Genomic DNA, 7500 nt, shown 5'->3' on the forward strand with positions numbered 1-7500 from the left:
GCCCCTGACCCAGTCCCTGACCCAGTCCCTGACCCAGCCCCTGACCCAGCCCCTGACCCCTCCACCCCTCCAATATACATCAGGATGTATAGCTGGACCCAACAGCCAACAACCAACCGTGTGTTTGTGGTCCTGAGAGCATGTCAATGTGTTGATGATCTGGGAGATAATGAAAACAGACTGTTGGATGTGTGTGTAGAGGAGAGGAGAGGAGAGGAGAGGAGAGGAGAGGAGAGGAGAGGAGAGGAGAGGAGAGGAGAGGAGAGGAGAGGAGAGCTAGAGGAGAGGAGAGGAGAGGAGAGGAGAGGAGAGGAGAGGAGAGGAGAGGAGAGGAGAGGAGAGGAGAGGAGAGGAGAGGAGAGGAGAGGAGAGGAGAGGAGAGGAGAGAGGAGAGGAGAGGAGGACTGTACCTGGAGTGGGAGGAGTGTGAATGTGACGAGATCTCACTCAGGTCCCCGATGCTTCCCTCTGTCACGTGACCAGTCATGATCGCTGACGCATATCCCTGCGGCAGGTACAGTTTCCCATGATCCTCTCCTTCGCCGCCATCCTTGGGGTGTCCCCCCTCACCCCCACAACCCCCCTGCAGCAGTAACCTCCCCCCAGGACCCACACAGGGGTTGGTGTCGATCCCGCTGTCTGTTGAGGCTCCTTTAATGTACGTCAATCCCAGGATCTCAGGATCCATCAGATCTCCAGAGCCAAAGTGTTTATCATCACTGTTATTGGAGGAGGCGTTGGAGGAGAGGGTGTTACTGCTGGATTGACGGGACATCTTTTCTCCCTGTACAGAGGATAGGGATAGAGCTAGTTAGAACTAGTTAGAGAGAGAGAGAGAGAGAGAGAGAGAGAGAGAGAGAGAGAGAGAGAGAGAGAGAGAGAGAGAGAGAGAGAGAGAGAGAGAGAGAGAGAGAGAGAGAGAGAGAGAGAGAGAGAGAGAGAGAGAGAGAGAGAGAGAGAGAGAGAGAGAGAGAGAGAGAGAGAGAGAGAGAGAGAGAGAGAGAGAGAGAGAGACCCATCCCCCTGGCATAAAGCAACCTCACTCCCAAGTCTAAATCCTTTATCCTAAACATTCAGATCTCAAAACCTCCATGTTACATGTCTATGACCTGAACCAACCAGACACCCTCCTGTCTACCAACCAGACACCCTCCTGTTTACCAACCAGACACCCTCCTGTCTACCAACCAGACACCCTCCTGTCTACCAACCAGACACCCTCCTGTCTACCAACCAGACACCCTCCTGTCTACCAACTAGACACCCTCCTCTCTACCAACCAGACACCCTCCTGTCTACCAACCAGACACCCTCCTGTCTACCAACTAGACACCCTCCTCTCTACCAACCAGACACCCTCCTGTCTACCAACCAGACACCCTCCTCTCTACCAACCAGACACCCTCCTGTCTACCAACTAGACACCCGCCTCTCTACCAACCAGACACCCTCCTGTCTACCAACCAGACACCCTCCTGTCTACCAACCAGGCACCCTCCTGTCTACCAACCAGGCACCCTCCTGTCTACCAACCAGACACCCTCCTGTCTACCAACCAGACACCCTCCTGTCTACCAACTAGACACCCTCCTCTCTACCAACCAGACACCCCTCCTCTCTACCAACCAGACACCCTCCTGTCTACCAACCAGGCACCCTCCTGTCTACCAACCAGACACCCTCCTGTCTACCAACCAGGACACCCAGAGATGTGACACCCCCCTGGCCGTAGAACCTCCCTAGCCACAGCCCACACCCAGTCACTTACCCCACGGTTCAGCTTGTTGGGCGACTCCTTGCCCCCTCCCTCTGTTTCCGAGAGTTGAGGATCTTGGTGGAGGGGATGTGCCACTTGGCCTCTGGAGAGAGAGAGGGCGAAGAAGAGGAGAGAAGAGGACGAGAGGAGGAGGGGTTAGAGGTATGGCTGCATTAACCCTGAATGTGTCCTATAGGGTTACCACAGAACCAGACACCGTTGTTATCTAATATGGAGGTAGGAGACAGACACACTGGAGGTCATCTAATGTGTAGGAGTAAAACAGGGAACACAGGGACTCACCTGTCGACAGTGTTCTCTCCAGGGTGGGCTCTCTGAGGGTGTCTCTGTAACCCTCTCTGTCTCCCCCCTGTAGCTCTCTGGAGCACTCATGGAGGACTGAGGATGGACACCTGGAGAGGGATGGAGGAGAGGTGAGGATGGGTTGGTCAATTATGCTACAGAGTGAGCTAACTGACATACTGTCAGGGAGGGCTATAGTCTGAGCTAGCATAGTGGGAGAGGTAAATATTGGGCAATAGAGGGAGCTAGCTGCTAGCATACTGTCAGCAGTAAGGTAAGGAAGGGCTAGCATACAGCTAGCTGCTAGCATACCGTCAGTAGTAAGGTAAGGTTGGGCTAGCACACAGCTAGCTGCTAGCATACTGTCAGCAGTAAGGTAAGGATAGGCTAGCATAGAGCTAGCTGCTAGCATACTGTCAGCAGTTAGGTAAGGCTAGCACACATCTAGCTGCTAGCATACTGTCAGCAGTTAGGTAAGGTTGGGCTAGCATACAGCTAGCTGCTAGCATACTGTCAGCAGTAAGGTAAGGTTGGGCTAGCACACAGCTAGCTGCTAGCATACTGTCAGCAGTAAGGTAAGGTTGGGCTAGCACACAGCTAGCTGCTAGCATACTGTCAGCAGTAAGGTAAGGTTGGGCTAGCACACAGCTAGCTGCTAGCATACTGTCAGCAGTAAGGTAAGGTTGGGCTAGCACACAGCTAGCTGCTAGCATACTGTCAGCAGTAAGGTAAGGTTGGGCTAGCACACAGCTAGCTGTTAGGGTTAGGGTAATGATAGTATGTACTGTAGTAGTCTGGAGACAGATTATGAATCCTTTTCCTGTTCCTAACCCACTGGAGACAGATTAGGATTCCTCTCCCTGTCCCTAAAACTAACCCACTGGAGACAGATTAGGATGCCTCTCCCTCTCCCTTTCATTAACCAACTGGAGACAGATTAGGATTCCTCTCCCTGTCCCTAACCTTAACCCACTGGGGACAGATTAGGATGCCTCTCCTTGTCCCAAACACACTGGAGACAGATTAGTATGGATCTCCCTTTCCCTAACCCTAACATACTGGAGACAGATTAGGATGCCTCTCCCTGTCCCTAACCCTAACATACTGGAGACAGATTAGGATGCCTCTCCCTCTCCCTAACCCTAACATACTGGGGACAGATTAGGATGCCTCTCCCTGTCCCTAACCCTAACATACTGGAGACAGATTAGGATGCCTCTCCCTGTCCCTAACCCTAACATACTGGAGACAGATTAGGATGCCTCTCCCTCTCCCTAACCCTAACATACTGGGGACAGATTAGGATGCCTCTCCCTGTCCCTAACCCTAACATACTGGAGACAGATTAGGATGCCTCTCCCTGTCCCTAACCCTAACATACTGGAGACAGATTAGGATGCCTCTCCCTGTCCCTAACCCTAACATACTGGAGACAGATTAGGATGCCTCTCCCTGTCCCTAACCCTAACCCACTGGAGACAGATTAGTATGGATCTCCCTGTCCCTAAACCTAACCCACTGGAGACAGATTAGTATGGATCTCCCTGTCCCTAACCCTAACCCACTGGAGACAGATTAGGATGCCTCTCCCTGTCCCTAACCCTAACCCACTGGAGACAGATTAGGATGCCTCTCCCTGTCCCTAACCCTAACATACTGGAGACAGATTAGGATGCCTCTCCCTCTCCCTAACCCTAACATACTGGAGACAGATTAGGATGCCTCTCCCTGTCCCTAACCCTAACATACTGGAGACAGATTAGGATGCCTCTCCCTGTCCCTAACCCTAACATACTGGAGACAGATTAGGATGCCTCTCCCTCTCCCTATCCCAAACCCACTGGAGACAGATTAGGATGCCTCTCCCTTTCCCTAACCTTAACCCACTGGAGACAGATTAGGATGCCTCTTCCTGTTCCTAACCCACTGAAGACAGATTAGTATGGCTCTCCCTTTCCCTAACCCACTATGGACAGATTATGATTCCTCTCCCCGTCCCTAACCCTAACCCACTGGATACAGATTAGGATTCATCTCCCTGTCCCTGTCGCTAACCCACTGGAGACAGATTAGTATGGATCTCCCTGTCCCTATACCTAACCCACTGGATACAGATTAGGATTCATCTCCCTGTCCCTGTCGCTAACCCACTGGAGACAGATTAGTATGGATCTCCCTGTCCCTAACCCTAACCCACTGGAGACAGATTAGGATGCCTCTCCCTCTCCCTAACCCTAACCCACTGGAGACAGATTAGGATGCCTCTCCCTGTCCCTAACCCTAACATACTGGAGACAGATTAGGATGCCTCTCCCTCTCCCTAACCCTAACCCACTGGAGACAGATTAGGATTCCTCTCCCTCTCCCTAACCCTAACCCACTGGAGACAGATTAGGATGCCTCTCCCTGTCCCTAATCCTAACATAATGGAGACAGATTAGGATTCCTCTCCCTGTCCCTAAATCTAATTTACTGGATAAATATTATTATGGATATCCCTGTCCCTAACCCTAATCTACTGTAGACAGAGTCGGAATCCTCTCCCTATCTCTAACCCACTGGAGACAGATTAGTATGAATCTCTATGTCCCTAAACCTAACCCACTGTAGACAGATTAGTATGGATCTCCCTGTCCCTAACCCTAACATACTGGAGACAGATCAGGATGCCTCTCCCTCTCCCTAACCCTAACATACTGGAGACAGATTAGGATGCCTCTCCCTGTCCCTAACCCTAACATACTGGAGACAGATTAGGATGCCTCTCCCTGTCCCTAACCCTAACATACTGGAGACAGATTAGGATGCCTCTCCCTGTCCCTAACCCTAACCCACTGGAGACAGATTAGGATGCCTCTCCCTGTCCCTAACCCTAACATACTGGAGACAGATTAGGATGCCTCTCCCTGTCCCTAACCCTAACATACTGGAGACAGATTAGGATGCCTCTCCCTGTCCCTAACCCTAACCCACTGGGGACAGATTAGGATGCCTCTCCCTCTCCCTGACCAGCTGGGCCTTCCCTACCCTCCCCCTCTCCCTCTCTCACCCCTCCCCTCCCTCTCAACTCCTCTGCTCACCCTCTCCAACACCTCTCCTCCCCCTCTCCCTCCCCTCTCCTCCCCCCTCCCCCCGGCCAGGTCTTACCCGTCGTGTTGAGACCAGGTTCCACTTCCACAGGGTCCCGGGTCACTAGACGACGACTGGTTGCTAGGGGAACTGCGGTAGTGTTGCTCTCCCTTATTGCACATGGTCACCTGTGGGTTCTCACAGTCAGCCCTATAGACAGACAACATGTACAGTAGAAGCTGTTATGCACATATGCTAAACAACATTCTGTCTGTCTGTTTATTGACTAAGGCTTTTGATACTGTAGACTCTACTCTTAAATACCAACTTCAATTAAACGCAGAGTAAAATAGCTGACTGTCTCTTTTAATTGCTCGGCACATAAACACATGGTTAAAAATAAACGTCAGGTCTAAATGAATTGTTTACGAGGTTACCATTAATTATTTCCAAGGTTTAATGTTTTTAAATTTTTAATTTTATTTAACCTTTAGTTAACTAGGCAAGTCAGTTAAGAACAAATTCTTATTGACAATGACGGCCTACCAAAAGGCAAAAGGCCTCCTGCGGGGACGGGGGCTGGGATTAAAATATATATATAGGACAAAACACACTTCACGACAAGAGAGACACCACAACACTACATAAAGAGAGACACCACAACACTACATAAAGAGACACACCACAACACTACATAAAGAGAGACACCACAACACTACATAAAGAGAGACGCCACGACACTACATAAAGAGAGACACCACAACACTACATAAAGAGACACACCACAACACTACATAAAGAGAGACACCACAACACTACATAAAGACAGACGCCACGACACTACATAAAGAGAGACGCCACGACACTACATAAAGAGAGACGCCACAACACTACATAAAGAGAGACACCACAACACTACATAAAGAGAGACACCACAACACTACATAAAGAGAGACGCCACAACACTACATAAAGAGAGACACCACAACACTACATAAAGAGAGACACCACAACACTACATAAAGAGAGACACCACAACACTACATAAAGAGAGACGCCACAACACTACATAAAGAGAGACACCACAACACTACATAAAGAGAGACACCACAACACTACATAAAGAGAGACACCACAACACTACATAAAGAGAGACACCACAACACTACATAAAGAGAGACGCCACAACACTACATAAAGAGAGACACCACAACACTACATAAAGAGAGACGCCACAACACTACATAAAGAGAGACACCACAACACTACATAAAGAGAGACACCACAACACTACATAAAGAGAGACGCCACAACACTACATAAAGAGAGACACCACAACACTACATAAAGAGAGACACCACAACACTACATAAAGAGAGACACCACAACACTACATAAAGAGAGACGCCACAACACTACATAAAGAGAGACACCACAACACTACATAAAGAGAGACACCACAACACTACATAAAGAGAGACACCACAACACTACATAAAGAGAGACGCCACAACACTACATAAAGAGAGACACCACAACACTACATAAAGAGAGACGCCACAACACTACATAAAGAGAGACACCACAACACTACATAAAGAGAGACACCACAACACTACATAAAGAGAGACGCCACAACACTACATAAAGAGAGACGCCACAACACTACATAAAGAGAGACGCCACAACACTACATAAAGAGAGACACCACAACACTACATAAAGAGACACCACAACACTACATAAAGAGAGACACCACAACACTACATAAAGAGAGACACCACAACACTACATAAAGAGAGACGCCACAACACTACATAAAGAGAGACCACAACACTACATAAAGAGAGACACCACAACACTACATAAAGAGAGACGCCACAACACTACATAAAGAGAGACGCCACAACACTACATAAAGAGAGACGCCACAACACTACATAAAGAGAGACACCACAACACTACATAAAGAGAGACGCCACAACACTACATAAAGAGAGACGCCACAACACTACATAAAGAGAGACACCACAACACTACATAAAGAGAGACACCACAACACTACATAAAGAGAGACGCCACAACACTACATAAAGAGAGACACCACAACAACTACATAAAGAGAGACACCACAACACTACATAAAGAGAGACGCCACAACACTACATAAAGAGAGACGCCACAACACTACATAAAGAGAGACGCCACAACACTACATAAAGAGAGACACCACAACACTACATAAAGAGAGACACCACAACACTACATAAAGAGAGACGCCACAACACTACATAAAGAGAGACACCACAACACTACATAAAGAGAGACGCCACAACACTACATAAAGAGAGACCACAACACTACATAAAGAG

General features: G+C 48.9%; 1 pseudogene across 1 annotated transcript in view; it reads right to left on the reverse strand.

Moving 5' to 3' along the window:
* Positions 1-7500, reverse strand: part of LOC311122310 (signal-induced proliferation-associated 1-like protein 2) — a 132849-nt pseudogene that overhangs the window by 27572 nt on the left and 97777 nt on the right. Inside the window, exons 4-7 of the transcript in view lie at positions 5207-5338; positions 2060-2169; positions 1769-1859; positions 411-784 (exon numbers count right to left, since the gene is read on the reverse strand). The product of the transcript in view is annotated as a signal-induced proliferation-associated 1-like protein 2 (transcript). The remainder of the gene's footprint in view (positions 1-410; positions 785-1768; positions 1860-2059; positions 2170-5206; positions 5339-7500) is intronic.

The sequence above is a fragment of the Coregonus lavaretus genome (assembly GCF_964263955.1).
Source record: "Coregonus lavaretus genome assembly, contig: HAP1_SCAFFOLD_1195, whole genome shotgun sequence".
Taxonomy (NCBI): domain Eukaryota; kingdom Metazoa; phylum Chordata; class Actinopteri; order Salmoniformes; family Salmonidae; genus Coregonus; species Coregonus lavaretus.